The 21,328-nt window shown below is 53.8% G+C and overlaps 1 protein-coding gene across 2 annotated transcripts in view; it reads right to left on the reverse strand.

Moving 5' to 3' along the window:
* LOC144828247 (sulfite oxidase-like) overlaps window positions 1-18,670 on the reverse strand; it is a 393,607-nt gene extending 374,937 nt beyond the window's left edge. The window contains exon 1 of one of the 2 annotated variants that reach the window (XM_078686329.1): window positions 18,562-18,670. The gene's annotated coding sequence lies outside the window, so the exon portion shown is untranslated. The remainder of the gene's footprint in view (window positions 1-18,561) is intronic. The other variant, XM_078686324.1, reaches the window with a different exon arrangement.
* Between the last annotated feature and the right edge of the window lie 2,658 nt (window positions 18,671-21,328).

Below are 21,328 nucleotides of genomic sequence, written 5' to 3' on the forward strand. Positions count from 1 at the left end.
AGCGAGGGGGGGGCAGGAGAGCAAGCACAATCAACGAGGGGGGGCAGGAGAGCAAGCACAACCAAAGAGGGGGGGCTAGAGAGCAAGTACAACCAACGAGGGGGGGGAGGAGAGCAAGCACAACCAACCAGGGGGGGAAGGAGAGCAAGCACAACCAACCAGGGGGGGGGGGCAGGAGAGCAAGCACAACCAACATGGGGGGGCAGGAGAGCAAGCAGGCGAGCCAGCACAACCAGCAAGGGGGAAGCAGGAGAGCAAGCACAACCAACGAGGGGGGGCAGGAGAGCAAGCACAACCAACGAGGAGGGGCAGGAGAGCAAGCACAAGGAACGAGGGGGCAGGACAGCAAGCACAAGCAAAGAGGGGACAGGACAGCAACCACAAGCAACAAGGGGGCAGGACAGCAAGCACAACCAACGAGGGGGGGCAGGAGAGCAAGCACAACCAACGAGGGGGAGGGGCAACAGTTTGTCATGCGTGATTAGACACAATGTCGTAAACTGTGTTACACAGCAAAAAAGGCCACCTGAGAAGAACTAATCAATACTTGGAAGGTGAAATTTGCAAATTTCATGCTTCATAGCCCCAGAATAACATAAGTCAGTGATTCGATTCGATAAATAGTCTCAATGGGCGAAGCAAGCTTTACTTACCATCCTAGGACAGTCCTTCACTTTGCCAGGTAAAACTCCTTATAAAGGAGAATATCAAAATAGACAGACTGGAAGACAATACAAACAAATAGACCAAGCAATAGAAGGGACAAATAGGACAGAAAGACTAAATTACAGATGTCTGCCAAGTCACACAAACCTGTATCAAAACAGCCTTAGATATAGCAAAAACAATTATTGTGGATACTGTTGCCCAAAGGAAAAATGATCAGCAGTTCAAAACAGTAACTAAGAGCAATGTGGACTAAACTGAAAAATACAACCACAGTCTCTATTTCTGCCCATGGCACGTAGAGGAAAACAAATGTATTTAAATACAAAAATGATGAGATAGGAACTCCACAAGATGATCCTATTAACACTGGGAGAACAATGCCTAGAAGAGTTTGGAAAGTGGCAGTCTCCCTTTGGGTAGCACAGAACACAATGAAGAAGAAGAGTTCACAAACAATCTTTTCTCATGACGTAACAAAACCGGAGAATAAGGAAATAAAAGCAAAAAAGTAGAAGCACAGGGTTAGGACAGTCTAATACTACAAAGATTTCATAAAACAATCACTAATCCTGTGACTACAGCACCATGAAGCTAAGGCGTATGAGCACTCTAGAAATATGCCTTACGTACATATATACTTGAGTGCCTTCAACTTAAACATGCCACATAAAGACATTGTTAAATAAATAAAACCTATAAAATTGGGACAGACATTACCAGGAGAGCAAGCACAAGCAACGAGGGGGGGGGGGGCAGGAGAGCAAGCACAAGCAATGAGGGGAGGGTGCAGGAGAGCAAGCACAACCAACGAGGGGGGGCAGGACAGCAAGCACAACCAACGAGGGGGGCAGGAGAGCAAGCACAAGCAACGAGGGGGAGGCAGGAGAGCAAGCACAAGCAACGAGGGGGGCAGGACAGCAAGCACAAGCAACGAGGGGGCAGAACAGCAAGCACGAGGTGTCAGGAGAGCAAGCACAGCCAACGAGGGGGGGCAGGAGAGCAAGCACAACCAACGAGGTGGGGGGGCAGGAGAGCAAGCACAACCAACAAGGGGGGGCAGGAGAGCAAGCACAACCAGCGAGGGGTGGCAGGAGAGAAAGCACAACCAGCGAGGGGGGGCAGGAGAGCAAGCACAACCAACGAGGGGGGGGCAGGAGAGCAAGCACAACCAACGAGGGGGGGCAGGAGTGCAAGCACAAGAAGCGAGGGGGGGCAGGAGTGCAAGCACAAGAAGCGAGGGGGGGCAGGAGAGCAAGCACATCCAGCGGGGGGGGCAGGAGAGCAAGCACAACCAGCGAGGGGGGGGCAGGAGAGCAAGCACAACCAACGAGGGGGGGCCAGGAGAGCAAGCACAACCAACGAGGGGGGGCAGGAGAGCAAGCACAACCAATGAGGGGGGGGCAAGAACACGGGCACAATCAGGGAAGATAGGCAAGAAAAGCAAGCACTCACCGGAGGATCCGGCAGATTCTCGACTTCTTCCGGCTGCGGTCGGGCAGAAATGGCATCAGAAAAGTGCCGCCATTTTCGCATTCGGGGGCGTGGTTTTTGCTGTTGAGTGACGGGTGACGTCACAGAGTTAAACGCTATAAAAAAACACGCCCGAATCCGAAAAAGACGGGGCTTGAACGGAGTGACGCCCCTCTCCTCCAAAGGCTGGCAACCGTTTAGGAAGCCATTTTCGCATTCGGGGCGTGGTTTTTGCTGTTGAGTGACGGGTGACGTCACAGAGTTAAAAACTATTAAAAAAACACGCCCCGAATCCGAAAAAGACGGGGCTTGAACGGAGTGACGCCCCTCTCCTCCAAAGGCTGGCAACCGTTTAGGAAGCCATTTTCGCATTCGGGGCGTGGTTTTTGCTGTTGAGTGACGGGTGACGTCACAGAGTTAAAAACTATTAAAAAAACACGCCCCGAATCCGAAAAAGACGGGGCTTAAACGGAGTGACGCCCCTCTCCTCCAATGGCTGGCCTCCGTTTAGGAAGCCAGCCAATGAAGAAGAGGGGCGGGTTCAAGCCCCCATGTTAAATGTTAAATGTCGTATACTTGTAAAGCGCACAGCTGCCCCAGCAAAGGGGCGTCCCGGCGCTGTATACCGCTGGGGAACCCGTCCTAACTTTCCCTGTGGGATGGTCCCTACTGGGAATCCCCAAGGTGGAGCCAGGCATCCCCGGCGTTGATGGGGCCGTTGTGGAGATTAGGCAAGCTAATGCCCAGAGTTGCCGAGTGGGACCCCAGGTTAGAGTAGGCACCGAGGCGAGAATTGTCGAGTCCGCTGTCGCTGGTCCACAACATACACTGGTGCATACACTGTAAACCTAAAATCTCGGCTGCGCGACACTGCTGTGCAGTGTACACTAGGCCAAGACCTAATAAAGTGCCTACAGGTTTTTCAATTTAAGGCATTGTCATTTACAATGCCAATATCTAAAACTCTCTCAAATGCGAGACCTATTGCATTGCAAATTCTTGTTTTTTAAATGTGTGTGCGCACATTTACTTACTCAACAGTGAAAGACCAACAAAATAATTGCAGATTATTTTGTTCTTTTTAGCCACGACTTTCACCTTGTTCCCACACTTGCTGACCCCACCTTCATTGCGCTCAGGATCACAGTCCCCATACTTTTAGTTTAGTGTGTCAACCTCTGAAGGGGGTACGCCAACAGAGCTACACTAGTGGTCTTTTATTAGGAGCTTTAATGAGAGGGTTACCTGGCCGTAAGAGGACATCTATGCTAGGGCCCAAAAGAAGAGGGGATAAGCTCAGAGATATAAAAGCGGTGTTACTTGGAGATATAACTAGAAACACCAGAGGTTGTCCACACGTGACAGCTTTACTAGGGGCTAAAGGAGATGCACAATGCTAAGGATACTTTAATAGGGGTATGCTCTTGGTGACTGTAACAGGAGAGCTGCTGTAGTAGCAGGGTTGGACTGGCCTGTACAACAATCAGGTAGTGCCTAGGGCTGCTACCTGTCCGGTTTCCTAACAGCACCACCTGTATTTTAATGTCCTGGCAGGTACAAAGATCAGCAAAATTAACTAAAGCTGGTATTTTTATCCCTTATCCCTATTTCATATAGCACACATATAGTTACATTTAATTTAAGCACTTTTAAACATGTTCTAAAGCTGCGTTACCGACCCATGGCTAATAGTTAAAATAAACAAAAGCAGAAGAGTGATATTACAAATGAATATGTTCGATTTTGTTTAAAATCCTATTTAGTGTCATGTCCAGGCCTTTGTAGACTCTTGTAACAATATATCAATCAATCAATCAATCATTACACTTATAATGCGTGCTACTTACCCGTGAGAGTCTCAAGGCGCTGTGGGGATGGAGTGCTGCTACTGCTTGAAGAGCCAGGTCAAGAGGAGTTTTCTTAAGGTGAGCAGGTCCTGGGTCTGCCGTAGGTGGGTAGAGAGGGTGTTCCAGGTCTTGGCGGCGAGGAAGGAGAAGGATCTACCACTGGAGGTCGTTCGTTGGATGCGGGGGACAGCGGCGAGTGCGAGGCTGGTGGAGCGGAGGTGGCGGGTGGGGGTGTAGAAGCTGAGTCGGCTGTTGAGGTAGGCTGGTCCGGTGTTGTGGAGTGCTTTGTGTGCGTCGGTGAGTAGTTTGAAGGTGATCCTCTTTTCGACGGGGAGCCAGTGTAGGTCTCTCAGGTGGGGGGTGATGTGGATGCGGCGAGGGACGTTGAGGCTCAGTCGGGCGGAGGCGTTTTGAATGCGTTGAAGTCGTCGCAGGTGTTTGGCCGGGATACCTGCGTAGAGTGCGTTGCCGTAGTCTAACCTGCTGCTGACGAGGGCCTGGGTCACCGTTCTTCTTGTTTCAGTGGGGATCCACTTGTAGATCCTGCGAAGCATGCGGAGGGTGATGAAGCAGGAGGAGGAGACCTGTTGTTGTTGTTGACCTGCATCGACATGGAGAGGGAAGAGTTGAGGATGATTCCCAAGTTGCGTGCGTGGTCGGTGGGTGTTGGTGCTGTTCCCAGCGTGGTCGGCCACCAGGAGACGTCCCAGGCGGAGGGGGTGGTCCCGAAAATTAGGACCTCCGTCTCGTCCGAGTTCAGCTTCAGTCGGCTGTTCCTCATCTATTCGGCGACGGCCTTCATTCCCTCGTGGAGGTTGGTTTTGGCGGTGTGCGGGTCCTTGGTGAGGGAGAGGATCAGCTGGGTGTCGTCGGCGTAAGAGATGATGTTGAGATCATGCTGGTGGGTGATATGAGCGAGGGGGGCCATGTAGACTTTGAACAGTGTCGGGCTGAGGGATGAGACCTGGGGTACGCCGCAGATGATGTTTGTGGCTTCGGAGTGGAACAGGGTGAGGCGGACGCTCTGGGTTCTGCCAGAGAGGAAGGATGTGGTCCAGTCCAGGGCCTTCTCTTGGATTCCGGCTTCTTGGAGGCGTGCCTTTAGTGTGCAGTGGCAGACCGTGTCGAAGGCGGCTGACAGGTCCAGGAGGATGAGGGCTGATGTTTCACCGTTGTCTAGTTGGATCCTGATGTCGTCTGTGGCGGCGATGAGGGCGGTCTCGGTGCTGTGTTTTTTTCGGAATCCGGACTGGGACGGGTCTAGGATGTTGCCCTCGAGGTAGCGGGTTAGTTGCGTGTTGACGACTTTCTCGATGACCTTCCCCGGGAACGGGAGCAGGGAGATGGGTCGGAAATTCTTGAGGTCCTTGGGGTCCGCCTTCGGTTTTTTGTGGAGGACGTTGATCTCAGCGTGCTTCCTGCTATCCGGAACGTGGCTGTCTCGAGGGAGATATTGATTACCTTCCGTAGTTGGGGTGCGATGGCTGCGTCTGCTTTGTTGAATATGTGGTGTGGGCAGGGGTCTGACGGTGATCCTGAGTGGATGGAGTTCATGATCTTGCGTGTTTCGTCGTCGCTGACGTTGGTCCGGGAGGTCAGGCGGTTGACGCGGGTGGTGTTCACAGGGGGGGTGGAGTCTGACGTAGTCGGGACGGTCGTGGTGTTGAAGCTGCGATCTTGCGGTGGAAGATGGTGGACAGCGAGTCACACAGTTCTTGTGAGGGCGGGATGTCATTGGTGTTGGTGCTGGGGTTGGAGAGTTCCTTCACAATGCTGGAGAGCTCTTTGCTGTTGTGTGCGTTGTTGTCCAGGCGGGCTTTGAAAGAAGATCTCTTGGCTAATCTGATGAGGTGGTGATGTCTGCGGGTGGCGTCTTTGTGGGCTGCGTAGCTGTCTGATGTTCGTTCGTGGAGCCATTTCTTCTCCAGTTTCCGGCATGCTCGTTTGGAGGTCTGGAGCTCTTCGGTGAACCAGGTGGCTTTCTTGCTGGTGCGGCTGTTGGAGGGTTTTTTGAGTGGGGCGAGGGTGTTGGCGCAGTCGTTGATCCATTGTCTAAAGTTGTGTGCGGCGGTGTCTGGGTCGGTGGGTGGGATCTGGGCGAGGGTAGTGGTCAGCTGTTCATTGGTGACATTGCTCCAGCATCAGTGGGGCAGCTGTTGGGTGCGGTGGTGCGTTTCTTGTAGGTGAAATGGATGCATCGGTGATCGGTCCAGTGGAGTTCGATGGTGTGGTCGAAGGAGACGTGGGGGCTTGTGGAGAAGATGGGGTCAAGCGTGTGGCCGGCGGCGTGGGTGGGAGCGGTGACGAGTTGACTGAGGCCTCGGTTGTCAATCAGGGTGGCAGATTGGCGTTGTTGTTGTTCTCGAGGTGGAAGTTCAGGTCTTCGAGGAGGATGTAGTCCGTGGAGGCGAGTGCGTGGGTGTTGACGAGGTCGGCGATGGAGTCGCTGAACTGTGGCCCGGTCCGGGGGTCTGTAGACGAGGGTTCCTCTGAGGGTGGTGTTGGGGTCGGTGTGGATCCGGAAGTGCAGGTGTTCGGCGGTGCTGATGGTGTCGTCTGCGAGGGTGGACTTGTGTATGATGGCTATTCCTCCTCCAATTCCATTGGTACGGTCTCTGCGGGAGATCTTGTAGCCGTCCGGGACGGCTATGCCGATGTCAGGTGCTGAGGAGTCGTTCCACCAGGTCTCGGTCAGGAAGGCAACGTCTGGAGCGGAGGTGTCGAGCAGGTCCCAGAGCTCTACGGCTTGTTTGCGTGCAGACTGTGTGTTTAGGCATATGCAGCGGAGGTGGTTGGGTCTGGTCCTTGGTGGTTTGGCGGTTCTGTCACAGGTGAAGCTGCAGGAGAAAGGTCCGTGGGTGCGATTCGGGGCAGCCTGGAAGCAGGTGTGGTCTCGCCCAGCGTTGAGTGCGTGGAGGGTGTTGGCGTCGTATCGGAGTCTGGCGTCGTGGCGGTCGTGGGGTCCAGGGGTTCTGGCGCTAGGCGCGGTCCAGGCACGGACAGGCGCAGACTGGGTTGCCTTTGGCGCTCCTTCGGCGTGGCCCGCAGCTGCCGCCATAAGAAGGGGAGGTGGGAGGGAGGAGCAGCTGGGAGGGGGGAGAACGGCGAATGGGAGCGAGGGGGGCGGGCCGCAGGAGACGCAGCGGCGGGAACCAGCAAAGGAGACTCAAGGCAAGGGGGCAGGGCCGCAGGGGACGCAGCGGCTGGAGAGCGGATGGCAGGGGCGGCGAGGGAAACAAGGCACAAGGGTATAGAAGCAAAATACCAACAAACAGGGCAGAAAGACAGCAGAGTACAAAACAGTGCGCAAGCAGTTGACAGGCAAACAGTAACAGGTGCAACAATGACCAGTGAGCAGGAACGAACGTTCCCAGCAGCATCAATCAGCTGGGAACAAACACGGGAACAGTCAGGTGGAGCTGCTTGGCGTGGGGAGCGACTGCCCTGGCAACGGGGTCAAGGGGTCGGTATTTTTTCTTGGGAAGGTGGCAAAGCTAGCAATGCCCTATGGATTGGTCTGACAGATAAGTGTGTGGGCCTGTTTCTGGGGGGGGGGGGGGGGGGGGGGTGGCGTGGCCAGCCAGCTAACATGGCTGACGCGATCTGCTAGCGCTCCGACATACGACCCCTAATTACCCTGTCGCTTATCCTCCAGCGGTGTTTCCCGTGATTACACGAAGTGGGAGCGGTGATGGGACGCAGCAGGGAGTCTACTGGACCCGGTTGTGGTAGATCAGAAGGTGCAGGAGAGAGAACAGCGGTCCGGCTGCAGCAGAGCGGCGCCAGTAGCGAAGGCGCGAAAAGTGCCCCGGGACCCAACGGCTGTTGGCGGGACCTGCGGTGACGCTCGGACATCGCTGGGGACGCTGCGATCTACCCTTGTGCTGCCCCAGAGGTGCATGGCGTATCGGCGAGGCTGATCGGGTGGTGTGTTTACGAGGATCGACAGACCCTCTCAGTCACCGGCTGCCCGCGGTCGCGCTGTGATAAAAGAGCGCGGCCCGGGATAGGAGGAGGGCGCACATGGGCAGCGGGACACCAGTGGAGAGGCCCTGACCTGCGGGCCGTACAGGCTACCATGGACGCTACTGAGGGGCCCGGGAGCCGGCGGGCGGCAGACCATCAAAGACCGTGCAGCGGGGACTGAGCCGGGATACCGCTCTTGCGGAGGAGCCGGCTGCTTCCAAGATCCACGGCGGAGGCGCTGGGGGCCGGGCCCTGCACCGCCTGAGAGCTGAGGCCTGACAAGAACAGCGGGCCCACCCTGCCAGTAGCAGCGTCTGCCTTCCAAGATGAGGAGCGAGGCCTGGGACGGAAGGAGGCCTCGTTTCGGCACTGAGGGGTCGAGGGAGGCGTCCTGGCCTGCGGCCTGCGAAACCTGTGGCGGCCGCCTGCAACCCGAGGAGACGGCTGTCACCTGCCTGCTGGCGGGGTGTTAAGGCTTGGGTGTCCTGAGAGGTACGGGCAGAGGAAGTGAGCCTAGAGGGCCCCCGGAGGTAGCTGCTACACCTGCGGTCAGAGGCCACACCACAAGTCAGCTCAAGAAGGGCCCGGGTCCAAGCCCTGAACTGGCCAGCCGTGGAGTTATGGCCCTGGAGAGACTATGTAAGGGGTTGGTCCCCTGAAGCTGACGCTGCTTTGTGGTCTGTGGGGGTTGGCACGTTCGGCGGATGGTGCGTTGATGTCCACGGTGTGAGGCCCGGCAGACGCTCTGGGTTGGGTCACGGCAGACATTCCCACAAAGTGAAGGCCCACACGCCGTGTGAGTGAGACGCGGAGCATGGTACAGGCGGTGGCCCCATTCGGCTGACAAGTAAGTGGGGAGTTGCACTGCGCCTGGTGAAATAATCGAAATGCAACCCCTAGCGCGGGGACTTGTGAAGTCATTGTGCCTGGAAATGTTCGGGGGCGCCGGGGGAAAGCCCGCTGACAGGGCCTGAGAGGCTGTGGCCTGCAACACTGGGACCTGGGTGCCATTTTGGGAGCAGCGCCATTTTGGGCAGAACTGCATTTGGTGTGGCGGGCCCCCATTGTCGGCGCTGCGCCAAGAATAGGGGGAGCCCTGAGCGACCAGAAGTGTCATAGGCACGCTGTGCCTACCCTACCTCGGAATTGCAGCGCTTGTCGACCGAGTGCGCCTAGTGGGGCTGAGCTTTGTTTTCCGGAGAGACGGGAGCAGCGGTGTGGCACTTGGTGAAAGCGGCTGAGGCATACCCTGGTGTTGCAAGGGGAAGGTGTGCTGCAAGCTTAACACTTCCCAGAGCCGGTGGACAATACGGCGCGGTTGGCTCCCTGACAGTGACGGCGATCATTCAGGGCGGATCCCCCTTTGCTGACAACGTTACCGCAGGACCGTTGCGACAGATTTCAGGTGGCCTGTAGCTGATTACGCTCGTCCGAATCAACGACCGTCTGCGGATGCCAACGGCGCAACAGCTAGTCATGGGCCAGTTGTGGGACAAATCACAAAACGGGCAGCTGGGGGTTGACAGTCTGAGACCTTCGCTGGGACGCCAGTGTGGAAACATGGAGCCCCAAGCGGCAGCCCTTGCGGCCAAAATGGACACTGTGCTAGCAGCAGTGGAACGGATTGGCACCACGCTGGAGCAAACAAAGGAGTCATTAGAGACGAGGATTGACAAAGACACGTCGGATGTTACCCTTCTCCATGCTGATCATCGTAAGCTAGCGAAGTCGGTTGCTTTGCAAAGCCAGACACTTCAGGAGATCCATCCTGTGGTGCAAAACCACACTATAGCACTGCAAGATATAATTGACCGAGTCCAAGCGCTCGAAGACCACATAGAGGATGCGGAAGGTCGCTCTCGGCGCAACAATGTCCGCGTGGTGGGCCTCCCGGAGGGCGAGGAGGGTAGAAATCCGGAGCAGTACGTTGAGAACTGGTTGCGCGATCTCCTGCCCCGGGGGGTGCTATCACCGCAGTTTGTGGTCGAGAGGGCGCACAGAGTGCCAGCACAGAAACCCAAGCCGGGAGCTCGACCCTGTCCGTTCCTCTTCAAACTCCTTAACTATCGGGACAGAGATGTGGTACTCCGCGAAACCAGGAAACTAGGCGACCTCACTGTGGGAAATGGTCAGGTGATGTTTTTCCCAGACTATACAGCAGCGGTTCAGAGACGGAGAAGCACCTACATGGCAGTGAAGCGTCAACTGCGGGAGCTGGAGCTGGAGCTGGAGCTGCCTTACTCCCTGTTGTTCCCGTCTCGCCTTAGAGTGGTCTCGAAGGAGGGTACCCGCTTCTTTGATGCCCCATCGGACGTTTGGGACTGGCTAGAGAAGACGTAGCAGTGGAAAGGACCGAGATTCTCAGGCCAGGAGGATGGTGGCTGGCACGAGAGGAGATCGAGAAGGCGTAGGCGGTGGGGGGCCCGCCGAGACGCGGGGGCCGGGCCCAGTTGCGCCCAGTCCGGAGAAGATAAGACTGGAACGTCAGGAAGCTCTTGAGGCGGTGGCGACCCTCTGGACTGCGAACAGCCATAGACGTGTGGAGGCCCACGGACGCACCGACCCGGGGACTAGTGGATCGTCATCCCCATCCACTGTGTTCTCTGAAGATTTGAACATGCCAGTGGTGACGCCTCAGACAGCTGACCAGATCATGTGACTGAGCGGTGTTGAGTTGCATCTCTCCATGACTCACACGCATGTGTACATTGCACACGGTTTTCCTTTTCATATGTTCGAACGCATGCTGTTAAAATGTGCTATGTGCTATATGCGCTTTTGTCACCCAATGTAATTCATGTGCACGACCGTGCGATGCCTTGCTAGTCAGGGGATGGGATGCGCTGCGCAAAGTTTACAGTCGCAGGCTCACATCGCAGTGGCCCAAATGGCTCCTGCGAGATTGACCAGCCTATGGCTCATCGCACACCTCTTGCGAGTACTGGAGGCTTGAGACAGGGGCGTAGAGCAGACTAGTTGCTCACATAACACACACCACACTAGCTACTACACTGGACTAGTTCTCCACCACAAGTGTTCCACTCGAAGTTTGGACGTATGCCCTTCCGGTGATTCGCCCCATTAGTTGCATTGTTTGAGGTTGTTACTAAGTTTAAGTTGCAGCACACTGATACGCTCCCCTTCGACAACGACTCCAGCCCCCCCAAGCGACCCCTTTGCCTTGCGCTGCGATGACTTACCCAGACACCTGACGCACACTAATATCGTGACTTGGAACATACGTGGCATGCACACACCGTCGAAACGCTATTCTGTCTTTTCCTACCTGCAACGGCACGCTGTAGGGATTGCCCTCCTGAAAGAGACTCACATGACCCAGACAGAGCTTGACAAACTCCACAGACGCTGGAGGGGGCAAATCTATGGCACGGCCCATGCTTGTGGAACCCTGATCTGGGTGAGTGTGGGCATTCCCTTTATATGTGAAGAATCAAAGGTGGATCGAGAGGGTCAGTATTCCCTAGTGCGGGGGAAACTGAATGGTCAGGTGGTATTATTAGGATCACTATATGCCCCGAACGTAGATCAGCAATCCTTCCTAGCGCAGATGACCCAGGTCCTCCACCCTTATGTTGGGCTCCCTTGGCTGCTTGGCGGGAATTTCAACATGGTACTAGATGTACACCTGGACAGGTCCTTCCCCCTCCCCGAGCTGCAGCGGTAGCGTCCAATGCGCTGGTGTTCAGGGACTGGCTTTCATACTGGGTGTTACAGGACCTGTGGCGCATACTGCACCCATAAGACAGATTTTACTCTTACTATTCCGCAGTCCTCGACTTGCATGTCCGATTGGATAGGATAGTGGGTTCCCAAACCCTGCTCCCACTTATTGCACAATCAGAGGACTTGGGGAGAACACAATCCGACCATAATCCCCTGTGGCTTCAGATTAGTTGGGAAGCAGACCACCCACCTATCCCTATGTGGAGGCTACAGCCTACTGTGCAAGAGGATTTAGAATTTTGCTGGTCTCTGGGCACGGCAACCCTCGCATATTTTGATGTCAATGAGGGGACAGCGAGCAATGCCGTGGTAGAATGGGATGCACACAAAGTGGCTGTTCGAGGGTACTGCATGGGGGCCACATGGAACATGCGCAGGATGCTTTCCGCCTCCCTGACACGCCTGGAGGCTGAGCTCCTGCGCTATGAGCGGGAAGGGGGGTAGGCATGCACATAAACTGAGGGACCTTCGCACTCGACACGCGGAACTTCTGGAGAAGTTGAGGTGCCACAACTATGCTGCACACACGGCCAGAACGCACGCCAAGGCAGACAGAGCAGGCCGACTGCTGGCATGGTTGATGAAGCAAGAGGGGCCAGGTGCCCCAATAGGAGCTCTCCGCACAGCATGGGGAGAGATGGCGTACACACAACGTGAAATCCATCGTGCCCTTACAGATCACTAAGCACAGCTTTACAGAGCCCAGGGCATCGGCCCTAGGCGCATCTTGGAGGAGTTCTTGGACTCTGTCCAACTGCCCACGGCCTCCGAGGAGCAGAAGGAGACGCTCAATGTGCCCCTTTCGTTGGAGGAAGTCGAGGAAGCAATCCAGTCCATGGCATCCGAGAAGACCCCGGGACCGGACGGTCGGCCTGCCGAATACTATAAAGCGTATCAGGAAACCCTGACGCCATTGCTCCATAAGATATACACCGCAGCAGTAGAAGAAGGATCACTGCCCCCCTCTATGCTGGAGGCGTTCTTGGTTTCCCTGCCCAAACCGGACAGAGACCCCACGGCTCTGGGCTCATATAGGCCTCTGGCGATGCTCAACGTGGACTATAAGGTCTTTGCTAAGGTGCTATGGGAAAGACTGGCGCCGGTGGTCCCCCACTTAATCCACACTGATCAGAACGGGTTTGTCCCAGCGAGATCTACATTGTTGAACCTCAGGAGGTACTTCAGGGTGGCAGCTGAGGCCGCGCGGGAGTGGCCCAGGGCGGGGTGCCTAATACTAGACCTGGAGAAGGCGTTTGACTGCCTAGAATGGGGCTATTTAACAGCTGTGTTGACGCGATACGGGTTAGACATAGGATTTCTCCACATGGTTGGCTTACTATACAGGAACCCCGTAATCCGGGGGCCATTGGGCCCTTACATTTCAGAAGCGGTGGCGGTAGGCCGGGGCACCCGGCAGGGGTGCCCTCTGTCCCCGCTACTGTTCGCACTAGCAATCGAGCCCCTGGCTGTAGCTATACGAAAGACTCTTTGCGATGGAATCCCGATGGGAGACGCAGTCCATCAGGTATCGCTCTATCCGGACAACCTACTGGCGTTTGTGAGGGATGTGGGACGCATACCCACACAGCTGGCACAGCTGCTGCACACATTTGCTGCCGTCTCAGGGCTCCGAGTGAACGCGGGTAAATCCTGCCTTTATGCTTTCAGTAAAGGGACCGGAGACCCGGGATATCACCTCGAGGGTACACGAGTCCAAAGGACAGAGGACATCTTTCGGTATCTGGGGATACAGATATATCGTCGCCCAGCTGACCTGTTCGACGGGAATCTTGGAAGGGCGGTTGCAGCGCTTAGGTCGCAGATCCGCTTCTGGAACACGCTTCCGCTGACAACCAGGGGCAGAGTGGCACTTGTTAAAATGGTCATGCTTCCCCGCCTTCTGTACTACTTTGTCAATTTACCGTTAAACATCCCGGCTTCCTTTTTAGGTCTCGTCCTATTAATCGTGCAAGTGATAATAGGACGAGATTATAGGAGGCCAAATAAGCTTTGAAACCATCGCGGATTTCGTCGAGTGCATGTGCTCATGCACGCGCTTGCCATTTGCTCCCCGAGCCGCCTGCCTGCTTCACACTTCAAAGGAATGCGCCCCCCGCCCACGCAATGCAGAGAGCCAGCGCTTCCCTCCCACTCGCTCACTCCCCTTCTCCCCCGCCCCCCACCCCATCCGACTTGTTTGCCTTTTACGATTTCCGCCTCCTACTCACATCATTAAAGCTTTTCGGGCCCCTTCTGACAGCAGTTTTCAACCGGAGTAGTCTCCCCCGCTCTATTCGGATTGTTTGTTTTCTCCCCCTTCATCTGCAATCCAAGATTCTCGCCCTCTTGTCCGTCCATTCTTTTGTTCTCTATTTAACCCTTGGGTGGCTGGCTTGAAATCTCCGACCGTCCTCCCAGAGCAATTCTGCCAGTAGTTTAATATGGGTTAACTTCTGTTTTCTTTCCTGTTTCAGGCATCCCCCCGACCTCTTATCACGGGTGAGGGGCTGTGTCTCTTTTCCTCGCCAACTCCCCTCTTCCGGATCGGCACCGAGCTTGTGTGTCCTTAGTATAACAACACATTTTGTTTGGGGCCGGATAAATAGAAATAGCTCCTGGTGGCAACTGCAGGATCCCTCTGGGGTGGGGGCGCGGTCTCCCCGCCTCCCGTTGTGCATGCTTCAGTGCCTGCCGGAGACAGCTGCGGAGGGTACTCCCATGCTTAGACTGACCGAGAGCAGCTGCCATACAGCCCCGTCGATTATCGCAGGCCAAACGATGTTCCCAAGCCTGGTGCATAGTGTATTCGATGACGTCACCCACTGCGCTTTCGGTGTCACAGCTCAATCTTTTACTTATGCCCACAGCGCGAGTGCATCTCCATCCACGTTGGCCAGGCCGGTGTCCAGGTTGGCAATGCCTGCTGGGAGCACTACTGCCTGGAGCATGGCATCCAGCCGGACAGACAGATGCCCAGCGACAAGACCTGTGGGGGAGGCAACGACTCCTTTAACACCTTCTTCAGCGAGACCGGGGCTGGCAAACATGTACCGAGGGCCGTGTTCATAGACTTGGAACCGACAGTCATTGGTGAGTTGATTTTTTTCTCGTTTTGTAAATATTTTGTGTATGAAACCGGACCAATTGCCTTACCTGAGTCTCCTGCTGTTGCTCAGACCAGCAATATGTAGGCACATCACGTATTTTAGACCGTTTTAGGGGGGATTTGCGTGATGTCTTAGTACAGTTGTATATAGTAATCACCGTTACAATGTTTTCTTAAGTTTCGTTTCTCTGAAGTTCAAGCACTTTGTTGTACTAACTTTCTGCACATCTTTCACCAGACGAAGTACGCACTGGAACATACCGCCAACTCTTCCACCCCGAGCAACTCATCACCAGCAAAGAAGATGCAGCCAACAACTACGCTCGCGGCCACTACACCATTGGCAAAGAGATTATCGACCTGGTGCATGACCGGATACGCAAACTGGTAAATACGCAAACCTTTTGTAACTTTAATTTTTTGCGTGTGCAGATTAGACGTTCACTGTCAGCACTTTGATAGGTTGTGACATATGCTTGTTACTCAGCCAATTGTTACACAGTTAATCAGTATAGCCGCTTGCTTGGTTTTGATGCCCACCGTGACCTCCCTATTAAAGTACTTCCGTTCTATAAATCTTAGCACATAACATTATCACTCAGCACCACCACATTATCACTCAGCTCCACCACAGCACCACCACCACAGCACCACTCAGCACCACCACAACATCACTCAGCAGCAGCACCACAGCACCACTCAGCACCACCACAGCATCATTCAGCACCACCACAGCACCACCACATTATCACTCATCACCACCACATTATCACTCAGCACCACCACATTATCACTCAGCACCACCACAGCACCACTCAGCACCACCACAGCATCACTCAGCACCACCACAGCACCACTCAGCACCACCACAGCATCACTCAGCACCACCACAGCACCACTCAGCACCACCACAGCATCACTCAGCACCACCACAGCACCACCCAGCACCACCACAGCATCACTCAGCACCACCACAGCACCACTCAGCACCACCACAGCATCACTCAGCACCACCACAGCACCACTCAGCGCAACCACAGCATCACTCAGCACAACCACAACATCACTCAGCACAACCACAGTATCACTCAGCACAACCACAGCATCACTCAGCGCAACCCCAGCATCACTCAGCGCAACCACAGCATCACTCAGTGCAACCACAGCATCACTCAGCGTAACCACAGCATCACTCAGCACCACCACAGAATCACTAGTTCAAATATAATCTCTCAATGTTTCAAGCTTTATTACAAATGTCACATTTTTTTTTTTATATTTCTCTTCTGTTCTTGGATTTCCGTCACAATAAAATACACTGAACATAATCTTCACAAAAGTTATGTACAAAAGTTTAAGCTATTGCCATTATAAATTACAGTCACTTTTATTTAAGTATTAATTATTTAAAAAAATTAAAAGTCATTGTTATTTGTAATATCAATACATCTAAGTCACGTAACTACAAAACATGTTGCATTACAAATGCTATAGGTCCCACATTTGCGAAAGTTATAACTATTGGCATTGTAAATGACAAAGCTATTAATTTAGCTATTTTCAAAAACACACATAAATAAAAAAAAAATTAATTTACAAGACCAATAGCTCAAACTTTCCTAATGCGAGACCTATTGCATAGCAAATGCTTGTTTACTATGCTCAATAAGATACTGCAGGACTTTATCTGGGGCACCTCTAGGCATTGACTTGCGCTGGCGAAGTTATTCCTGACGACGGACCGGGGAGGCTTGGCTGTTCCTTGTTTAGAGCACTACTATCTAGCCGCGCAGCTACAATGGATTGCTCGTTGGCTGGCGGATAGAGGTAGAGACGATACAGTCACGGCAATGCCGCCATACTCCCTAGAGCGTATCACCAAACTTTTCAACCCCATAGCAAGGACCGAACTCCCAGGCCCGCTCCTCCTGGAGGAGGCATACAAGCGCTACCGAAGAACCTTATACCTTACCCGAGGCACGGTCCCTTATGCGCCTGCTATACCCTTGGAGGGCTCGCCTAGTGGTGAGGGGGTGCTCACGTCCTCCATGCACGCAGAGTGGCGGGAGGCCGACGTTCACACACTCGGTAATCTATACAGGAAAGGCGAGCTCACGGCATATGAAACGTTGGTAACAGAGGAGGGGCTTCCTCCTGGGGGGTTCTTAATGCACCGATCCCTGATAGCGCAGCTGACTGCCAGATGGAGAGATGTAGCTAAGGAGCCCCGGCAGCATTTAACCATGCAGTATCTCTACGTCATGGGGAGGGGCAGACATTTGGTCCGCTGGTTTGCGGCGTCGCTACAAGAGCACGTGGCAATTAGTTTGGACCCCCTTAGAGGCAAGTGGGAGCTGGATCTGGGGCGGTCACTAACAGACAAGGAATGGGAAAAGGTACTCAAAAGTCCGGTCCGAGTCCCCAGAAACATGCGATTTCGCCAGATTCAGCTTTTCATTGTCCATGGGGCTTACCTCACGCCTGAGTTGATGAACAAGTACTTTTGTTCTGATGATGCACTCTGCCCCAGGTGTAATGAGCAGGGGCGGGATTCCTACACATGTTTTGGAGCTGTTTGGAGCTGTCCTTACTAACGAGTTGCTATGTAATTGCACGATCGAACCCTACCCTTTGATTGGCCCGAGTACATCCTACACCATTTCAAGAGATCCCCCAAAGTTAAGGTGACATCCCGCTTTCTGGACCTGGGGCTGGTGGTAGCAAAGCGCCTCCTCACAAGGAGGTGGATGGCGCAAGACCCGCCATGTGCACAGGCATGGAACTCCTCATTTCAGGCGTGGGCCAGGGCAGAGTGCACCGCCATACGCAGAGAGGAAACGATGGGGCTCCGGAAGAAACCCATAGCGGCACATTGGGAGTGCATGCTTGGTACATTACAACAGGCAGACAGGGAGGGAGTCAGACGTGAGGGTGGGTGCATGCCACAGCCCGTTCTCCTGCCGGGGATAGGCTGATATGCTTAACGCCTGCTCCTCTAGGACCTGTAGGCAAACACGCCAGTGTAGTCATAGACGAGGAGCGTGCGCACTAGTGGGAGGGGGCAGAAGGTTGGGGTCGGGGAGGAGGGAAGGGGGAAGAAAGGGAGCCGGAGTCTACGTGAGGTTTCTGCTGCCGCAGTTAATGTTATTTCTTGTTCCATATATATACCATCTTTTTGCAAGCTCAAGATGAAGGGTCAGCCCTGAACTGCACGGATCATTGAGTGGCCAGCACTCCGGTTCTTTGGATAGCCTCGGAGACTGCATCCGGGTAGGCGAACTCCAGTTCAGACCACTTTGGACGAACATCTTATGTATTATTCATTACAAAGCTTGAATACCTGTACCATAATATGACAATGTGCCAATGTACTTATGAAAGGCGTGCATCTGCCATTGAGCTTTTAAGAGTGATGTTTGTAATGTAAAGCGTAACTCTAGAATAATAATAAAAACAGATTTGCCACAAAAAAAGTGTGCGGCCGTTTCATGACCGGTTTTTAACTGTTGATTTTCCTGATAGTACCACAAACATTGGCTGCATTAAATACAAATGAGTTCAGCCTCTCGTAGTTTGCAAATGCCCTCGCAGCGTGTATTTACAAATTCAAAACTAGCATAATTTGCAGATGTGGAGCACTATTTTAGATATTTGGTCCGACAATTATGACAACTTTTATTTTGGTGCCTAGGCCTATTTTTAGTCTCAGTCGGATCCTGTGTAGTAACTAGCTGCAGTTGCGCTCGCTCTCTCTCGTACCTGCAGATCCACAGATACACCGCCGCTTTCTCCTCCTCTTTTTCCCGCCGCTGCTCTCGCTCTCTACTGCCCTCTTTCGCACTCACTTTGCAGCAGTGCCGTCTCTCGCGCTCAGGGCCCGCCCACCAATCTAACTGACACATCACAAAATAGAACGTAATACGCGCGCCGTCGTTTCAAGGCGCGTACATTAGGCCGAGCTGAGGAGGACACGCCTCCATTATTAAATCCCGTATGCGCGCCTTCTGTGGCTTCGTCAGAGTGCGTTACAGTTCTTTATTTTAATTTTTTATATATTAAGTACGTTGCCCAGTCAAGTTGAATTAACCGTGTACCCAAGTGCTAGGATACACAAAACATTTCAAGTAGGGCTCTGTTTTATTTAGTGGTGTTGTTGCCAAAATGCAGGTTTTTAACTTCAGCAGAGCCTCCACAAAGCATATTAAGGGTACTTTAAATTACGAAATTTGAGCTATTTCACGTATCTACCCCAGGCAAGATGGGCATGCACCGGCAGATATATAATGGGAAAGATGCCATTAGTTTCACAGATCTACATGAGGAAAGCTAGAGAAAGACGAGGATTGACATGAGACAAAAGCATTTACTGACAAGACGAATAGATTCTTCCTTTGGATAGTGAAAGGCTTTGCAAAAAAAAATCATGGACAGCACAGGTACGTCATGAACAGCATCAATCCAATCCTTTCTCTCCTTTCTCTGTCTTAACGCCTCCCCAAATCTGCCTCCCACTCAGTGGTTATTAGATGGCTCCACTGACTGATGCTTTAGAGATGCATCCAATTCCAAAGGCGCCCTCTGGGACATCTTATTCAAGTCTGGAGGAAACCCATTGAGTGTTTTCACCAGTTATGGTAGAGTTTCTGGAGTACTGTGGCCAGTAGTGAAGGTCCAATGTGGATTAATGTGTCATGCTGTGGAAGCTACATCTGAAGTGTTTTGTGGAGGTGTTGTGAACATTGTGTCTAGCTTCCAGTGTCTCATCTGGGGGAAGACTACTGCTTTTAGAGCGCCACCTGCCTCACTGTGTTCAGTTCTAGTGGTCATATTTAAAGTGTTGCAGGCGGCGTGGCCGGACGCTGATGGAGCAGGGAGCCTGAGCTCGAGCTCCTGCCGGTGATCCCCGATCCAGTGCCATCCTGCCTGATATAGGGGGCCCCACAGAACATGAGGCATACCCCCCAACCCCAGAGGGGCAAGGGAACTGCGTGAACTGAACAAAAAGCTGAAAGGAGCAGAATCCCGGAGAAGCCAGGATCGACCCCGAGGGCACTTAAGATGGCGCCCGCGGCAACAGCCTGATCGGAGATGGGCCTCTGAAGAGAAGAAAACCTGCACACAGGGGGTGTCCCACACTACCAGCCCCGGATGAAGGAGATCTGAAATTTGGGCCATATCAGAAAACAAAAGAGTAAGAAGCACGAGAAGCCAGGCTCGTTAGCAAGACCACAAGAGTACTTGAAATGGTGCCCGTAGCAGAGACTGGCCTCTGGAGCAGTGAAAACCTGCGTTTAACGGGTATCCCATACTACTGACCCTGGAAGACCGAGTCTTGCAATCTGGCCTGCACCGGAATAAAACCAAAAATAAAGTAAGGGGAGCAAGCAGAGAAGGGTCCCTGACGAGGGAGTTACGGGGGCTGACGAAGGCGCCCAGCATTAGCGTCGGGAACCCGAAGGACTGCGTGTGGCTGAGGGCGGCAGAAGAGGTGCTGAGAAAGAAGGAGCGCACGTGGACGGCGCTCAGCCATCACTGCCGGTGCGAAGAGACAGGAGATGGGTGACAAGGCCTCCCTGCCGGCTGTAGCAGCAATATAGGGGCGCGAGCAACCAGAGCAGCGCCAGAGGCAGGGATGCATCCATGAGCTGGGGGCAGCAAAAATAAAGTACTGCCGGCCTGGGGGACGGGGGACGTTGTAGAAGCCACCTAACCGGTTGTGGCTGCACTAGAGTAGCAGGAGCAGTAGCGCGGCCGAGGAGGCGCCGGAGGTGACGGCCCATCTGAGAGCAGTGAAGTTGCGGTACTGCTGGCCTAGGAAGATAGGGACACGAAGCCTGAGTTGCCCAGCTACCCAAACCAGGAGGAGAGGGAGAGGTAGTTCCAAGCGTGACAGGGGACCCGCGCTACAGGCTCTGAGCTGAATAAATAAAGCATAAGAAAGCAATTTGAGGAAGACCCTGACAAGAGAGACAAGCTCGGGGAGAGTGCGGAAAAGTGATGAGGTGAGCTTGAAGCACTACATGAGAGAGGCCAAGCGAGGCTGAAGAAGTCTTGGAGGGGGAGACGAATAGTGAAAATAGAAACCCCAGCCTTATCTGATACTAGTGGAGAGATGGGAGCTCCCTGGTCGAGACCTGGACGGCGGCGCTAGAAGCTGAGGGGCAATACTTGCGGCCCACATTGAAAGACAGGAGATGGAGCTTGAACCGCCTTAACAGTAGTGGACAGAGCGATGAGGGGGAGGCCCGGTAAAAGACGCATGAGAACCGGCAAAAGAGGGAAATCAGAGGCTCTAGGGGAGCATGGTACTGATAGCTAAGCAGGAACCTCTGACAGAGACCTAGATGGTGGCACCAGAAGCTGGGGACCACTGAAGGCGGGAAAGCACACAAGAGCGGTAGGCCCAGAGCGGAACTGGGAGGAGACGCAAGAGAATCGGGGATCAAGATCGAGGCTTTTCCCTGCCTGGGCACGGGAGGAGAGAGAACCCACAGGGGCCGGAACTCTTGGAGCCTGAGCTGTCTAA

The sequence above is a fragment of the Lissotriton helveticus genome, chromosome 1_1 (assembly GCF_964261635.1).
Source record: "Lissotriton helveticus chromosome 1_1, aLisHel1.1, whole genome shotgun sequence".
Lineage (NCBI taxonomy): Eukaryota > Metazoa > Chordata > Amphibia > Caudata > Salamandridae > Lissotriton > Lissotriton helveticus.